At 37.3% G+C, this 18,285-nt stretch overlaps 2 non-coding genes and 1 pseudogene across 2 annotated transcripts; 2 read left to right on the forward strand and 1 right to left on the reverse strand.

Moving 5' to 3' along the window:
* Positions 1-4,047: 4,047 nt before the first annotated feature.
* LOC126007941 (small nucleolar RNA SNORA51) lies at positions 4,048-4,179 on the forward strand. Its single transcript, XR_007495408.1, has one exon. It is a non-coding gene; the product is annotated as a small nucleolar RNA SNORA51 (small nucleolar RNA).
* A 3,139-nt stretch (positions 4,180-7,318) lies between these two features.
* LOC126007717 (small nucleolar RNA SNORA5) lies at positions 7,319-7,452 on the reverse strand. Its single transcript, XR_007495210.1, has one exon. It is a non-coding gene; the product is annotated as a small nucleolar RNA SNORA5 (small nucleolar RNA).
* Positions 7,453-12,654: 5,202 nt separating this feature from the next.
* On the forward strand, positions 12,655-13,598 carry LOC126005830 (F-actin-capping protein subunit beta-like; annotated as a pseudogene).
* The last annotated feature ends 4,687 nt before the right edge of the window (positions 13,599-18,285 follow it).

Consider the following 18,285-nt stretch of genomic DNA (forward strand, 5'->3'; position numbering starts at 1 on the left):
TATTAGTGTTGCCTATGACAATTTTAGAGCATTCTCCCACAAAACTTGTGTTATGGAAATCCCAGCTCTCTCAGATAAACTTTGCCATTTCCCAGCATGCAAGGAACTTGTGGATGCAGGCATACCATTCAGTGGTGAGAAATAAGTTGATGCTATTTTTAAGCTAGAGAAGGAATTTGATCACAGATTTGCAGTCTTCAAAAAGCACAGAGCCACTTTCCAAATTTTTGTGGACCCCTTTTCCTTTGATGTGCAAGATGCCCCTCCTGCACTTCAAATGGAGCTCATTGACCTGCAATGCAACTCTGATCTGAAAGCCAAGTTCAGGGAGATTAGTGGAAAAGCAGACATGCCTGGGCAATTTTTGAGAGAATTGCCCCCCAGCTTCCCTGAGCTTTCCCAAATGTTCAAGTGCACCATGTGCCTTTTTGGGAGCACATATTTGTGTGAAAAGTTATTCTCCACATTGAACTTCAACAAGTCAAAGTACAGGTCTAGACTTAATGATGATGATCTTCAAGCCATACTGAGGGTCTCAACTGCTTCTTCTCTAAAGTCAAATGTGGTTCAGATTTGTGAGAAGAAGCACTGTCAAGTCTCTGGCAGCAAGGAATAGGCAAAAGATTCCATGTTCAGAAGACCTGTTCATGATCTTCACTCAATGTTCTATTCATGTTCAGAAGAAATAATTAAAACTGTTAATAATGACGTTTGAGGACTTTTTTTTTTTTGGTGAAATCCCTTATGCGGCCCTGCCTCACCCAGACTTTCCCTCCTGTGACCCCCCAAATAAATTATGTTTGAGACCCCTGTGTTAGAGAATATAACTTCCATGCATGCTAATTAAGGGGAAATGACTCATTATAGCAAAAGTTTATAAAATAATGAAAATGATTAGAAACACCCCCATTTTAGGTCCAGGAGTACTTAAATAATAAATAAAAGTAAGATTGCTCAGGCTTTGCTGCTTATGGCAGCAAAGATGTCAGCCAACATAATCTCTTTAGGGCCCAAACCCCGTAAGTTTTCCCCACCCAATAAATATGGGGAATGATTCCTGCTGGGTGATTGGGCACAAGAGAGCCATTATAAAAAAAAAAAAACTGTTGCCACTGCCTGCTTTTCTGCATGAGGCAGCCAAAAAGATGCCAACCGACATAATCTCTTCAGGGCCCAAACCCTCTAAGCTCTCCCCAACCAATACTGGTGGAGTCAGAAGAGCAAAGCTGCTTTGCTTTGCTCCGAGGTCGCATGCATCTTTTAACCCATGAACCCCATCACAGCACTTAGTAAAAAACACACTACAAGCGTGGCAATGGGGAAAAATGCAGTACAACACCATGTATAAAGAATGAAAATGGCAGATCTGATGACCCAAAAACTACCAACCAGGTAGATTTCCTCTCAGATCTGTTGTTTAGAGAAGAAATATGGAGGATGTTCATGGAGCTCAAAGAAAGTATAACTCGGGGCCAAAGCAGTGGTACAGTGGTAAGGCTTTTGTCTTGCATGCGTCTGACCTGGGACAGACTGCAGTTCCATCTCCTGGTGTCCCATATGGTCCCCCAAGCCAAGAGCAATTTCTGAGCACATAACCAAGAGTAACCTCTGAACATCACTGGGTGTGGCCCAAGAACCAAAAAAAAAAAAAAAAAAAAGCATAGATCAAATTGAATGGATCACAAATAAAGAATCAAGAGGATATGAAGGATAGAAATCAGAAAACTTTATACTGAAATAACAGATCGAAATGAAAACCTCAGTGGAAAGAGCTTCTACAATCGACTAACAGCAGCTGAGGATGGGGTCAGTGAGCTGGAGGATGAGATGCAAAACAACTCCATACAGCAGAAGAGATTGAAAATACCTTAAAACAAATTAATCAGACAATGGAAAAATATTCAAAGAATTGAACAGATGGAAAATAGAAGTCTTTGATAAACTAAACAGAAACAACATAATAATCATTGGAGTCCCAGACATCCAGGAAGAGAATAATAATAAGAGGAGTTGGAGGAAGAGTGAGAAGAGAAAGAGGAGGAAGAAGAAAATGATGAAGGAGAAGATTAAGAAGAGAAACAAGACAGAGAAAAAAAAAGCTGGGGAGAAAGGGGAGGAAGAAGAGGAAGAAGGGAAGGAAGAAGAGGAAGAAGAAAAAGGAGGAGAAAGCGGAAAAAAGGAAAAAAAAAAAGGAGGAGGAGAAGGAGGAGGCTAGGGATGTGGTTCAATTTGTAGAACAGATGATTTATAGGTGCCAATGCCTAGATTTGATTCCAGATGATCTCTTTTTCATCCTCTAATATTTTCACAACTTGTATGAATTTATGTATATAAGTATGTATAAAATATGTGATATACTTATGCATGCTCACATCTAATAAAAACTGATAATACTTCAAAAAAATCCTTAGTAATGAAGTAAACATTGATCCTTGGAAGAATATGCAGAAATCACTTATCTTTTTTAGTATTAATAATCTACAAATGTATTTTAAATACAATTTAATTTTATATGCAATTTAATTATGTACAATTTAAATATACAATATATAATTTTAAATACAATTTAATTTAAATACAATATAATTTTCAAATATAAAATACAGTATTGACTAATTACTACATCACCATGCTGTACATTATTTTATATGACTTAATTATTTTTTATATATTTTATTATATTATATTATATTATATTTTATATTTATTAGAATATTTATTATATAATATAATATATTTATCATATTTTATTTTATATATTTTATTATATTTATATTTTATTCTTTGCTTTCATTTGTTTTGAGGCTACACCTAGCCTCAGTTTACTCTGGCTCTATGCTCAGAGAAAACCTCTTGGTGGTGCTCAGGGCACCATATAGGTGTCAAGGACTAAATTGGGTTGGCTTTTGCAGTGCAAAGACCTTCCACACTGTACTATCCCTCCAACTCCAAGAAACATATACTTTTAAAAATTATTTATCTTATTTATACACTGATTTACAAGGCTTTTAATAATTGAGTTTTCAGCATTGTTTTTAGCAACTAAGTTTTCAGCAATGTACCAACTCCAAACCCATCACTAGTATCAGCATTCCTCAATCCACAGAACCTTTTATTCACCTCTTCTGAAACCACCTCCTTAGCAAAATCCTTTAAAAACCTTTTATCTGTTATTGAGTCACATGTTTACAATAGTGTTGACTTATGGTTTCGTTGTACATAGTGATCTCACCTTGAAATCACCAAAATGGCTGAGGCATTTAACCCTTCTCTTAGGTTATCTCCACTCTGTCTCCTCAGTTTTTCTTTTTTCTTCCCTTGCCTTGTCATCTGATTTATCCTTCAGATACTTTGGGACTTTTAAAGTCAAAATGAAATGTTTATTTTAATTGTCTCCTTTTTCTGTAGCATGAATTGAGAACCCATGCTAAGAACAGTTTGGCAAAATCAACTAATAGTCCATTTGAAAAGGCCTGATAGGTAAGCTACTGTACAATAAAATAAAAAAAGAAAGAAAAATAAGGTTATTCAAACACTAAAGCATAAAATAGGGAATTTAAATAATAAGGAACAACAGAACACTATAAAAAATCATATACCTAAAAAAGAATAAACAGCATTTATAGGAATATTTAGTAGATGCACTAAATAAGAAAAAAGATACATCTATATAAATGATTAAGGAATTAGAGTTCAAAACATGTACTTCAGAATAGAGCCCAGAGACATTAAAAAATCAGAAAATAAAAAGTAGAAATTAAGAAACAAGGAGAATTGAATGAGAAGATCAGTCAGGTAGAAGTCATAAAAAGTGGGCCCAGAGAGATAGCACAGTGGCATTTGCCTTGCAAGCAGCCGATCCAGGACCAAAGTTGATTGGTTCGAATCCCGTTGTCCTATATGGTCCCCCGTGCCTGCCAGGAGCTATTTCTGAGCAGACAGCCAGGAGTAACCCCTGAGCACTGCCAGGTGTGGCCCAAAAACCAAAAAAAAAAAAAAAAAAAAAAAAGTTAAAAAAAGAGATAAAGGAAAAAAAAGAAAAGAAAAGGCCTCCCAATTCTTACCATAGACTGTATTCTTTACACTGACTTATAGAAAGAGGAGGTACAGTAAATGCACCCCATATACACCTCAACCCAGGCCCTTTGCCTGATCTGTATTGTGAATTGGGGTACCAAAAAAGTGATGGAGACAAAAGAAAAGTCATGTATATTAAGATAATGATGGTTTCCAAAATTGACAATGATATGAGTCCTTAGATTAAAAGATGCTGTGGGTTGAGAACAGACTAATAGAGAAAAAGTAATGCCTAAAATAATATAGGAAAATGTAGAAAATTAAAAAAAAACTTGAAGGCAATATAGGAGAAAGATGAATAATTAAAATGAACAAAAATTACACTGGCTCAAACTTTAAAGGTCACATGTAAGGTGATACTAATAAAGAGCTCTAAACAAAGGATTTCCCTCAAATTCCTTTTTCTTTTTTCTTTTTTTTTCTAATCTCTTCTTTCATTATATAAAAACCCACCTGGATTACAGGATCTTCCCCCATTCTGGTGTATTTGGTTCTGAATAATAAAGAGAAAGGAGTCTGGCTTTGGGCTCTAGAGAGAAAAACACATGGCAGAAGGAAGAGATGATAGAGAGAAGCCATGGAGCAGAAAGGTCATGAGGAAAAAGCAGACTAATTGATTGATCTTTTGACTGGCTTGGTATTATTTATCTGCCGCTACCCTGCTTCATCAGATCCATCCGCTTAAGGAGTTAGAAATATGGTGCCTGGAGTGGTCTCACTAGCTTGTGGATATTTTATTTTACAGTCAAGAACTTGTATTAAATAACAATGGGGCAAACTTAGAGCATAAGAAATTAAGATATTCATTGTGCCTGCAGAAAACCCCAATTCATCCTTGGCACCATATATGGTCCACAAAGCACCTACTGTCAAATTTGGACGCAAGACCCATCTCACAAAGACTGAAGGAGACAGACTTCAAGAATGCAAGGGAGCTTTCTTTTACCTAACATGCTGGAAAATGCTAAGAAATGATGGCCTTAAGTTGACTCACATTCTCCTTTTTTTCCCTAGGGAATTTAGGGGATTTCCACCTCTGGGTAGTTGATTTTTAAAACTATAGGCTTTTAGTTCAAAGTTGCATCAGCACATGGCTAGGATTGGTTGTAGGATAGATGCTGCATTAGACAAAGAGCTAGGATGGGCTGTAGGCTCAGTGAAGGGAAATCATACTCTTTCAGATCCAGGTCTGGCAGTCAGTTTCTGTGAGACCCTGTGTGGTTGCCTGGTCATCTATCAATTGCTATATTTTCTGATATGTATCCCTATGGTCTGGTTCCAGAAACTGACTGTTCTGTTGGGCCTAATCTCGTTCCTTAAAACTTGAGCCTGTCATGTCTATACTTAGAAAAGCTAGGTAACAATTAATTCTAAATCAAACTTTAGATCCTAACTCTATAGTAGTGAGTCTGGAGTACAGAATTAGGAGTAGTCTTAGAGCACTGCTGGATGGAGCTCAAAAACCACATCCCAAGAATGGCAATGGTATTTTTGTCTTTCTTCAAAAACTAACAGAAAGTGGCAATCTATAATAAATCAGCCAAAAAAATGTCTTGAAAGGATGGTTATGTTTTTTGTATTTTTTTTGTTTTGGGGCCACACTATGGTTATGTTTTTAAATAAAATCTGAAGAATTTTTAACTCTCAAGTCTATGAAGAATAAAATTATCTTAAAGAATATAAGGGAAATGTTTAAAAGATTAACTTAAGAACCGAAGAGATAGCATGGAGTAGGGTGGTGTTTGCCTTGCATTCAGAAGGACAGTGGTTCAAATCCCGGCATCCCACATAGTCCCCGAGGCTGCCAGGAGCGATTTCTGAGTGTAGAGCCAGAAGTAACCCCTGAGTGCTGCTGGGTGTGACCCAAAAAACAAAAAACAAAAAAACAAAAAAAAAAAAAAAGAAAAGATTACCTTAAGTAGTAATAATAAACAAAGAACTTAGTAAAGATGTGTGTCAATATAAAAAATACTCCTTATGTAGAAAATTAACAATGTTGTAACTTAATGATTATTAATTTGTATAATACTAATTAAGATAATAATATCAATGTCCAGAGTATTTATTAAAATTAATAATTATTGTCCAAAAGGTTTGAATGATTAATTTTATCCCAGTTTTAACATACATATTAACATAAGATAAAAGAATTTTATCTTAACTTTTATTTATTTATTTATTTATTTTCCTTTTGAGGTCACACCTGGCAGCAGTACTCAGGTTTTAATACTGGCCCTGTACTCTGGGAGTACTCCTGGCAGTGCTCAATGACCATAAATGAAGTCAGTGATTGAATTTGCTTGCCCTGAATTTGATTAAATTTGACTTGCCTTGGTTCAATTCTCCTGAGACTATATGGTCCTCAGAGCCAGGAGTAGTAGGCTTTGAGCACTCTGGGTGCAGTCTACCCACCCAAATATAGAAATGTTCCAGTTTCTTTATGACTCACCTGTTCTTGGACACTTAAGTTGTTGCTAATTGGATGGATCTGAAGATTACCATGCTGTGTGAAGTTAGTTAGAATAGGCACAGCTGCAGAATGATTTCTTTTATGTGTGGTATATAAAGAAATATAGTAAGGGAATTAAAAAATACTCAATGGCCACAGAACCTAACAACATTTCTACAAGAACTAATTCTACTGGGGAGGAGGACAGAATTGTTGGTGGTTTAGGGAGCACACCCTGGTGCAGAGTGTGGTGTGGTGCAGAAAACTATTATCTACAGTATTGTGCTAATGCCTAAAATAAAAACTTTATTTTAAAAACTTTTCGGAAAAGTAATTTAAGACATATCTAATCTTGAAAAGCACACAATGCTACAGTAGCCTCCCAGGTAGTTTGAACCAGGCTGACAACTCTGGGGACTTCTTGAATGGAAACAGGCAGATTTCCCTTTCTGTAACACAAGGCCACAACCAACAATCTCTGAAAGAAACAATACAGTTTCACAACTGAGTATCATCAAACCGCCAAGTCACAAAATCATTCCAGTGCTATATAATTCCTGAACTGTGAGGCTGCATTCAGTCTTGTGACACTTCCAAATTTCACAGTACTGTTAACCCAGTAGTATAAGAGCAAAATTGATGGGAAAGTTTAATATAAGACTACTGAGCTCAGTGAGCCTAAAAAAATAACACAGAAGGCTCAACTAACCCAGTAAATATTTAGATAATCAATGACTTCAGTAATACCATTGTAAGATTATCAATTATTACAAACTGACTTTTTTTTTTTAATTTTGTCTGTAGCCAAATTTATCCCTGAGACCTATGTTAGAGAATCAGGGCCCATGAGTCACATATTGCTGTCGGAGCCTTTTGGGCCAGTGTCTGCCTTGGGTTGAGCAGGCACTGATTTTGACACAGCTGCTGTACAAACTGACTTTTATTTATATAAATTTTGATAATTACATTTGCCTTTATGTTGTAACAAAAAAATACATGAAGTAAATTTGTGCTTGCAAGGGGCAGGCTAGAGTGGTAATATTTTGGGGGGGAGCGGCATACCCAGTGGTGCTCTGGGGTTATTCCTGACTATGCACTTAGACATTGCTCCTAGCTTAGGGGACCATATGGGATGCCGGGGATATGCATATGGGATGCATATGGGAATGCATATGGAATGCATTCGTCCTGGGTCAACTGCTTGCAAGGTAATTTCCCTACTGCTGTGCTACCATGCTGGCCCCAGCCTAAGGTGGTAGGTGGAAAACTTTGGACATTAGCAGAGTCAATTGGTCACACTGGTAGTAAGATTTGTGTTGGAACATTTAATGACTGAAACATAGCAATATGAACAACTTGGTAAATTATGTTGGTATAATAAAAATTTTAATAAATATAAATCGTAAAATTTAAAATGATAAATGCCACAAAATGTTCAACTAAAATAATAACTTGGTTTACTTGGGGGGTTGGGCCACACCCTCTGACACTCAGGGGTTACTCCTGGCTATGAGCTCAGAAATCGCTCCTGGCTAGGGGGACAATATAGGAACCACCATGGGGACCACCCATGCCAGGTAATTGAACAGTGGTTCATCCTAGGTCAGATAAGTGCAAGGCAAATGCCTTACTGCTGAGCCACACCACTCCAGCCCCATAAAATAATAACTTGGACTACCAAAAAATAAAATAAAATGTTGATCTCTGATAAATTAAGTATAAAGTTTGAAGACTATTTAGTATCTCATTAAATATGACTGAGTACCTTGTATGCACATTGCTGTTATATAACAGTTTTTTACTTCATTTTATGTGCCTCTCATTCAAAGCTTGTTGTCTTTATTTTTCCCATTTTATTATTCACTCATGATGACTTGGAGGAAGTAGTCATGTAGTCAAGGGAAAAAAATTAAGATAGAAAAGATGAACCAAAGGAAGTCAAAGAAAGGAAAAAGAGTGTTAGGTTCTAAGGTTTAGGATTAACTGTAACATAAATGTTGAGTTTAGAATATTGTGTGCTTTTGCTTTGGTTTCTGTACTCTGCTTGCTTGAAGAAGTTAACTACTGTAAACCTGGCTTTTCAGTGTAACCAAAGGCTGCGGTCTTAAGGTGTAAAGACTGGGCCCAGAATAGCCAATTCCTAGAACCAGACCTTAGGGGTAAATGTCAGAAAATACATCCATATAAGGTTAAACAGCAGCTGACAGCCAGCCAGATGACAACCCCACTTTGGGTCTGCAACAATGAACAGACAGCCAGATGACACTGCACCCTGGGTCTGAGGGCCACAGCCCACCCAGCTGTCTATCTGGTGCTACATTTGAGCTACACACAATCTTACCTCAACGTACTAAGGATCAATATACCCAGAGGCAGGGAAACCCTAAACTAAATTCCATGTACCCTTTAAATTTGACCTGTGAGCCATTCTTGGGATCCTCATTTCTTAGGAGATGTTGGATCCCAGCATGCTGGAATAAACTCACTTACATTACATCATTGCCTGTCTCCCTGGTGGTCTTTCGGGTGGCAGATCCTGAGTTCTGGACTTAATATCAGAGGTATTTGTAAGAGAAATGGTGAGATTAATAATAAGTGGACTTGGTTTGGACAGGGAATAGCAAAGGAGAATAGAGCTTCTGTTTATGTATTTTACTCTGAAGACAAGTTTTTTTTTTATTCAATTCTTTGCTTTGTTCCTTAACACATGATATCCCATCCTTTGTCTTGAATTTAAAATACTTGTTCTCTGTGGGCAGGGAGAGAGTACAGGATGTAAAGCCCTTACCATACATGTGACTGCAGTGGCCCTGAGCACCACTTGAGATCACTCTAAAGCACAGATCCAGAAGCAGCATTTGAGTAGTACTCAGTGTGACCAAAACTACACCTTCTGCTCTTTTATTTGTTATATTCATATGGGGTCTATTTGAGTATATTAAGCATCCTTTCTCTTCCATGGCACTTTTATTTCATTGCTTTAATTCTCCTTGACAAAGTACATTTTCTTTAAATTTTCTCCTTCACAAACCTCTTTTACTAGATTTAACCCTAGAGAAAATTTCTTTCTTGCAATATCTACATTTTAACTATCTCCAGAATTATTTGTGATTGTATTATTTCTATTTTTTGATGTCAGTTTTGTCTGACAAAAAATTTAATATTGGAAGGACTGGAAATATGAATTTGGGGCACACAATTTACATGGGAGAGTTCTAAATGTGATGAACACGTGATACATTGACCACCACCAGGAACAAATCCTGAGCACCAAGCATCGCTGGATGTGGTCAAAAATACCCTTTCCTGAGGCCGGAGCAGTGACACAAATGGTAGGGTGTGCTACCTAGGATGGACTGCAGTTTGATCCCCTGGCATCCCATATGGTTCCCCAAGCCAGGAATGATTTCTGAGTGCATAGCCAGGAATAACCCCAGACCGTCACTGAGTGTGCCCCCCCCCCAACAAAATACCCTTTCCCTCAAAACAAAAACCTTTAGTGTTTATAACATAGCTAAATTGACATACAGAAGTTACCATCACAAGAATAATGTCAGAGCCAGTGAAAGTTTGGTTTAGAACAGGACGTGGGTCAGCTTGACATAAAGTGCTACAGACGACTTGCATCCCTAAGCAAAAACTTAGTGGGTCAGATAATCCTCACTGGAAGAAAGTGGATACACGAGGCGGACGAATATGAAATATGAAATAAATTGAGACCATACAAAATGCATTATATGGGGACCCACGTCCATGAGACAAGAGACAAATTTTACTGTTCAGCTGATGACATTTTAAGCACAAACTCTGGTATGCAAGGTGTCTTCAGGGAAAACAAAGAGCAGAGAATCATTAGGAGGGACAACACAATGGTACCTGACCCTCGAATCTACATATCAAATAACTACCTGATGTAAGTGAGAAAGAGCCCTGCTAAAGGTAATGTGAAACATGAGCTGAAGATGTTTTTGGGTAAGCAAAAAACAGGTTTTTAAGAAACAGGAGAGAGGGGCCGGAGAGATAGCATGGAGGTTAGGCGTTTGCCTTTCATGCAGGAGGTCATCGGTTAGAAACCCGGCATCCCATATGGTCCCCCGTGCCTGCCAGGAGCAATTTCTGAGCCTGGAGCCAGGAATAACCCATGAGCACTGCCGGGTGTGACCCAAAAACCACACACACAGAGAGAGAGAGAGAGAGAGAGAGAGAGAGAGATGGAGAGAGAGAGAGAGAGAGAGAGGAGAGAGAGAGAGAGAGAGAGAGAGAAGAGGAGAGAGAGAGGATGAGAGAGGAGAGAGGAGTGGAGAGAGGAGAGAGAGAGAGAGAGAGAGAGAGAGAGAGAGAGGAGAGAGGAGAGAAGAGAGAGAGAGAGAGAGGAGAGAGAGAGAGAGAGAGAGAGAGAGAGAGAGAGAGAGAGAGGAGAGAGAGAGAGAGAGAGAGAGAGAGAGAGAGAGAGAGAGAGAGAGAGAGAGAGAAACAGGAAGAGAGAGACAGGTTTTGGAAGAAATGTATTTGCAGTGGCTGGAAAATGAATTTTTTTGGGGGGATGGAAATAATTGTTTACTACTATGGAGGTAGACTCAGAAAAACAAGCTGCTGGCGCCAGGTTTTACTTGGAGTAAGAGTCACAAATAAACTAGCCAGCGGGGTGCTTTTGGCAGGCTTTCTTTGGTACTGAAATTTCTACAGTATAGCTAAGGCCGAATTTCTGTAGTAGAAAAGGAGACAAAAATCAAATAAAAGGAAAAGAGAAAATGTAATATCACAGTCGTGTCAGAAATATAGCCAGTAATCCAGACAAGGATCAAAGATTGACTTCTCCAATGGGCCTTCTGGCAGATATTTCTTGGAAGAAAAATTAGGCACTGCACCAGGAAAGCCAAAAGTCATGTTTGGTGCATGCTTTCTTAATAAATGAGACATGCATTCTGCATGTCTCGACAATAAAATAGGTACTGATTGGGCAGGGAGTTACTACTAAGTGGATTGTATTCCTTTGTGAACTATATTAGATCTTCTGTAATGAGCAAAATGTATCATAGGTTTGAAAATAGTGGATTAGATTTGCAAAATTCATAAAAATTGTGAGTTGCCAAGTAAAAATGATTTAAGGGCAAGTGGTGATTGATACTCATGAGTAATATGAATTTCTTAGCTCATTGCAAATCTTTATTGCATTGTTCATTATATAACTATTTTACTTTACTTAGGTGTCAACCTTAATAATGTTTAAAGAATTACTCTTTCTGCTGGCAAACACAATCTTTAGCTATTATGTACCCTACTGTATTCTATTATTTTATCTATTAGACAGACCTAAGTAGTTCTCTTATTTATTACTTGTTTCATGACATTGTTCTAATTTGTCTTGTAATACTATGTATTAATAAATAATAAAATTGATAGTGGTGCATGGGTGACTTGAAGTGACAGCTTAAAAAGATGGATGTGACTAATGGGACTAATTTAAATTCTTGAAATATTTTATAAGCTCTTAAAGTAGATTTAATACTCTAACTCAATACTAACACAGCACTTTCCCATCTTGCAAAGGGTAAATTCACACATTGTGTTCTCAAATAAACAAAGATGCTGGTTTTCTTAATTTTCTGTACATTTTTCTATTTTCATATCATGTCTAGAAGGGCCAAGGCTGCATAATTTATTTACAATTTTTGCTTAGTGTTTTTCTATGCCTGAATAATCTTAGTAGTACTTGCTTATTGTAGATAGAGAGAAATTACTTTAAAATAGTAACAGAAGACCTCATAGGTTATTTCAAACTCAAATAACTATGAAAATATAACATATCTGCTATAGTTGAACATAAAATACCTGCAGATCTTCTAATATTGATTTATGTTTGTCAATCATTATTAATGATAAGATCTGTGATTTAACTAAATGTTGTCTTATTTTATTTTAGCTTGTTTTAATATATTTTATAGAGAATAAGTTGAAGATTTTGCAAAAAAGTTATATTCCAATACACATGCATTAGTCAAGTTTCTGCCTAGAAATAGAATTATAGACCTGGGCACCCAGGGAAATGCAAGCACGGGAACCTACTGTTGGTGGGTGGGGCGAGAGTCACAGACACTGGGGATGGGACCACCTCCACCATTGCCACCATGAGTGACCAGCAGCTGAACTGTGCCTTGAACTTAATGAGGTGTCTGATTTCTCAGCAAATTGAGAAAAACCTCAGAGACTTGATAGACCTGGTCCCCAGCCTATATAAAGATTTTCTACCTTCTGTTGACCAACTACTGAAATAGCCAGACAAGGTCGTGGGAAAAGATTACCTTTTGATCTACTACAACAGAGATGGGGACACTGTGGAGTAACAAGTACGACCCTCTGGAAGATGGGTCAATGCTTTCAGCATGTCTGAGAAAGCTGGAGGTGGAAGCCAACAATGCTTTTGACCAGTCTTAAGACCGTATTTTGCAGGAATGATCCTCTTAAAGAAGGCTGGAGATGGATCAAAGATGATCAAGGCTTGGCCGGAGTGATAGATAGCACAGCCTTAGGGTGTTTGCCTTGCACACGACTGACCTAGGACAGACCTTGGTTTGATCCCTGGCATTCCATATGGTCACCCAAGTCAGGAGCGATTTCTGAGTATGTAGCCAGGAGTAAACACTGAGTGTCAGCAAGTGTGGCCCAAAAACAAAAACAAAAACCTTAAAAAAGAAGATCAAAGGCGGCTGAGATTCCATTCGCTTGGTGGAAGTGCAGGAGATATTGAGTGGTCATGCTGCCCACTACAAACTGACAATAGTGATGCTGTGGCTGCAACCAGCAAATCTGGCAGGACCACCAAGAACCCTGGTGGCAGCCTGACCAGACAGATGGAGAAGGAATGAAACTGTGAATCACTCTTCCCAAGTAGTCAATATTGGGCACCTGGTAGAGGACCTGAAGAATAAAATCAGGAGTACGCTGAATGAGATCTACTTGGGAAAGACAAGGATATCATCAATGGGCTGAGGTCTGCACAGGCATTTGCAGACAAATCAAACAAGAAGCTCTCAAGAACGAACTGGTGGAGGCTCTGAAGAGAAAGCAGTAATGGGACACATGCACTCATTAGAGTCCTTTCTTAGGAACTTGTGTTTTGCTAGCCTCCCTCACCCTCACCACCCCACAGGTCACTGTACCAACTTGCTCACAGATGCACAGCACCATCTCTCCTGAAAAAAGCCTGAATGTTCTCTTGTCTCTGAGGTCTATTTGCCACCACACTATGGAAACTTGCAGGTTCCTTAGAGACATTGTGTTTTTCCTTTGCCTAGCTTCTAGTCCCTCCCTGGCCCTTTTTTAGGCATAAGGCTTCAGCCTAGGATTTGTACAAAAACCAAGATCTCTAATTCCAGAGGTCTGACTCTGACAACTGTGACTGAGCAGAACTTCTGGAACCATAATGAAAGACATCATCTTAGGCTTTGTCCTAGGATCTGAGCAAAAACCAAGACCACTAATTAGAGAAGACTGATTACAACAACAGTGATGGAACAGAACTTCTGGAACCTTAAAGAAGACTCTATCTTAGCCTTTGTCCTATGACCTATGCAAATGTCAAGATCTCTAGCCACAGAGGCATGATATTATCATCCACAACTGAGTGGAAGGTTTCCTGGCACCTTTGGGTGGGAAAATGAGCATGTCTGGAAACTGTAATTGTTCCTATGCCAGTATGCTTCAAAGGTGGAGAAACCCTGTATCTCTTAGGCCAAGGAAATTCCCTTTCTAATTTCCCCAATACTTACTGTGCCTATACAAAAAAAAAAAAAAAAAAAGCATAAAACATTGCCATACCAGCCCTCCTTCCTTTGTTTTTTTTTTCTTTTCCTTTTTATTTGATTCTTTTTCTTTTTCTTCTCTTTTCTATTTTTTCTCTCTCTTCTTCTTTATTATTTTTATATTTAAAAAAATTTTTTGTGCTAGTGGTTATTATATGATGGTGGTTGTTTTTAGTAGCTGGCTACATTTTTGTAGTTGCTGGTTTTTTCCTTCTTTTTCCCCTTTCTTCTTTTTTTGGGGGTCACACCCAGTGATGCTTAGGGGTTACTCATGGCTCTGCATTCAGAAATCACTCCTGGCAGGCATGGGGAACCATATGAGATACTGGGATTCGAACCATCATCTGTCTTGGGTCAGCTGCATGCAAGGCAAACGCCTTACAGCTGTGCTCTCTCATTCCTTTTTTCTTTTAAATTGATATTTATAACCTCTAAATGAATTCCTCCCATTTTTTTCTTTTTTTCCAACAGAACCACACAACTTGAATCATCTTATTCTGCCTCATGAACTGAGGGGTGGGGGTGGGGTGGAGTAAAGAAGGTACCAGGACCAAACAGTAGTATGAACATTGAGTGGAAAGACAAAATGATCAGACTTAAACACAAAACCTAAAGTCAATGACAACATAATCAATACCCAATCTACAATAAGCTATATACAGAGGGAAGCAGTTACATTAGCAGTCCAGGGGGCAAATGAGGGAGATATGGGATGCATGCTGGAACAGGGGTTGAGGGGGGACAACGCTGGTGGTGGGAATGACCCTGATTTACTGTTACTATGTTATGTACCTTAAATATTACTGTGAAAGATTCGTAATTCACTTTGGTCACAATAAAAATTATTTAAAAACAAAAACAAAAATACTGCCATCCCTCCCCTCTCTTGCCTTTTTTTATTACATTGGTATAAGATACGTTAAAACTAAACATTTATGAACTCTGTTGTGTGAGCGATAGAAGAAAAACTAGAAATCTGATTCCTAGTGTGTTTGGGAGTTGCCTGGGGTTGGGCCTGTTGGGGACAGTGGACAACTCTAGGAGCAGGAGGGCCCCCAACACTGCCCTGCTCACTGGCTCCTGTCCCGTGGAAACCACATTGGGGTGTGAGGTGAAGATAGGGACCTGAGTATCGTTCTGCCTTTCTGGCCAGGTGCTTTTCTGTCAATTTTTATGGACTGCAAAGGAGTATTTGTTTTGTTTTATTGTTTTGTAAAGCTTAAAAAATCTACATCTTAATTATTGAGCTTTCATACTTTAAAAAAAAGGAAAAGTAACAACAACAAAAACAAAACAGAACAAAACTGGGACTGATTCGACTTCCTTTACCTGTTTCTTACACCCATTCAACACGAAGTATTGTTTGATGACTTTTGATTGTTTTAAGACTTCTAATATTTCTCCTGACTAAAGGGGAAAAAGGTACAGAAGATAAAGGCAAAAGAGAAGTAGAACTTATGCAACAGAAGTGTTAATATTTATGCTAATTTCAAAAAATAAGGCAGGCAATGTTCCTTGTTTCTTATTATATAGAAAGTTCATGAATATATTTGCTCATTGAATATTTGGTAGAATCAGCTGGTTTTGATCTCGTCTCTATGAAGATTCTTAACTACTGTTCAAAGTTTCAATTATTGGTTGAAATTCTACTTCTGAATATGACAAAGGGTGTGAATGATTTAGCAATAACCAATTTCTGGTTTAGTTTCTCTTATATTTCATATTCTCTCTCTTATTTCATCTGGGAATGATCATTTTCTGCCTACTTTATTATTTTTAAGTGTTAGAGAATAAATTTGATGGCTTTTAATTTAATTTTTAAAAAGTTAAATTTAGCAGCTAGACAGAAGGCATGGGAGGTAAGATACTTGTCTTTGTGGTGTCAGCAGTGGCAACAATCCTGGATCCACTCCTTGGAACAAATGTGATCCCTGTCAGGGCTCATTCCTGAGCAAAGTCAGCCCCTGATACCTGCTAGATGTGACCTCTCACCCCCAAGGGAAAAAACAGAGGGGACTAATAGATAAGTTAGCAAGATAGAGATTAAACAATCACTGTCATATAGAAATTTTTGAATGCGGTTCTAAAGCCTACAAAAACAAGCAAACCAGTAGCCATATTTGAAAAATAAACCATGTAGGCATCAAAACAAACAAACAAACAAACAAAAAAACAAAAATCTACCTATAGATTAGGTAGTTACCATAAAAACATATTTAAAGGGCTGGAGTGATAATAGCATTATTATGCCAGGAACAGACCTGGATTGATTCAGATTCTATATTGTATTCTCTTGCGTTCCATCAGAAGAGTAGTACTGTGAGGTCAAAGCTTGGAGTAATCCTTGAACATAATTGGAATGAGGTACCCCAGAAACTTCTGAAGAATTTATCTTTTTTACAGTATTTTAGGTGACATTGGTCTAAAACATTAAATGTCAGGTGTACAGTATCACAGTTCAACATCTATATATACTATATCACAATCAAAACTAAAAGTCCAGCTTCCACTTACCATCAGACATTTGACTTTATTTACTTATTTCTTCCACCTACTAATGCCTTTTGATATATTCTCTATCTCTAAAAGTGTTTCATATGGTATTGAGTTCTTTGTATGAATTATTTCACTGCAGGGTTCTCCAACTCGTGGCCCGCGGGCTGGTTGTGGCCCTCCGTACATTTTGTGGCCCTGTCCTAGAGGAATTTTTTTGTTTTGTTTTGTTTTAGTTGTTTGGGTCACACCCCCCAATGTTCAAGACTTACTACTGACTTTACATTCAAGGATCACCCCGACTTTGCCTCCTGCAGCCCCCAGGTAAATTGAGTTTGAGACCCCTGACTTAGCACAATACCATGAAGTTCCATTCATTTGTCATAAATGAGTGAAAGCTCATATATATTTGAGCTCAGATATATTTTGTCTTTTCTAAATAGCTGAGTTCTTTTTCACTGCATATATGCATACTATATCTTTGTTCATTTCTGTCAATGGATATTTAAAGTGTTTTCATTTGCTTTAGTTATTGTAAATAATACTTCAATGAATGAGGGGTGCAAATAAGTTTTCAAGTTAATGTTTTTGTGTTTTCCAAATAAGTACCAAGAAGTGTATCAGTGGAATAATGTGGTATTTATATACCTAATTAAAAAAAAAAACATTTCTATGTTGTTTCAAATACATTCTGTGCTTTTGAATATAATTGATGCATCTAAAGTAGTATGCAATATTTATAAATTCACAAAGCTCAAACTTTACATATATATAAACTTTCATGTGAGAATAAAAAGAAAGCTTTCACTTATAAAGAACCTTTTAAAAGGTTGAATGCAGTTTTAAATAGGGTTAACTTCACATATATTGTATTGTTAGGACACTTAGAAGTGTCTTTCTTGGTTTTATGTTCACATGTCACCCTCTTGAAATTCTGAAAGATTTTCATCAGGGTATCTCAAATTTTATTTTCATATTATTTCCTGAAAATTTTGTGTCTAACCTTGATGAGAATTGGATAACATATTGGTACATTAATATGCTTATTAATTGCTACCCAGTTTTCATTAGTTATGAAGTTTTCTAATATTTTATTAAAACATAACTCAAGTACATTCCTTATAACAGGAATGAGAATATTGATTTAGGAATCCAAAGCTACTTTTCAATAATGAAAAATAGGTTTAATAGTTAGCTGGAAGTTCTATAAATTACAGGAGAAAAAAACTTTACTTTTTAATAGGATTTTACTACAGAATTTATTAAGGCCAACTACCTCTAAAGGACAGATCTAAAAGTTAGAGTAAATTTTAAACAGTTTAGAAAATAGTATACGTACACTTTATTTGATTTTATGTTTTTATTCAATATTTTAAGTGGGCAGGTGTTGCCCTAAAAAAATGGCATATTATAAAGGAAATAAAAATATTTATCAGGAAGACATAACAGGCAGGGTTTTTCCTT

This window comes from Suncus etruscus, chromosome 4, assembly GCF_024139225.1.
Source record: "Suncus etruscus isolate mSunEtr1 chromosome 4, mSunEtr1.pri.cur, whole genome shotgun sequence".
Classification (NCBI taxonomy): domain Eukaryota; kingdom Metazoa; phylum Chordata; class Mammalia; order Eulipotyphla; family Soricidae; genus Suncus; species Suncus etruscus.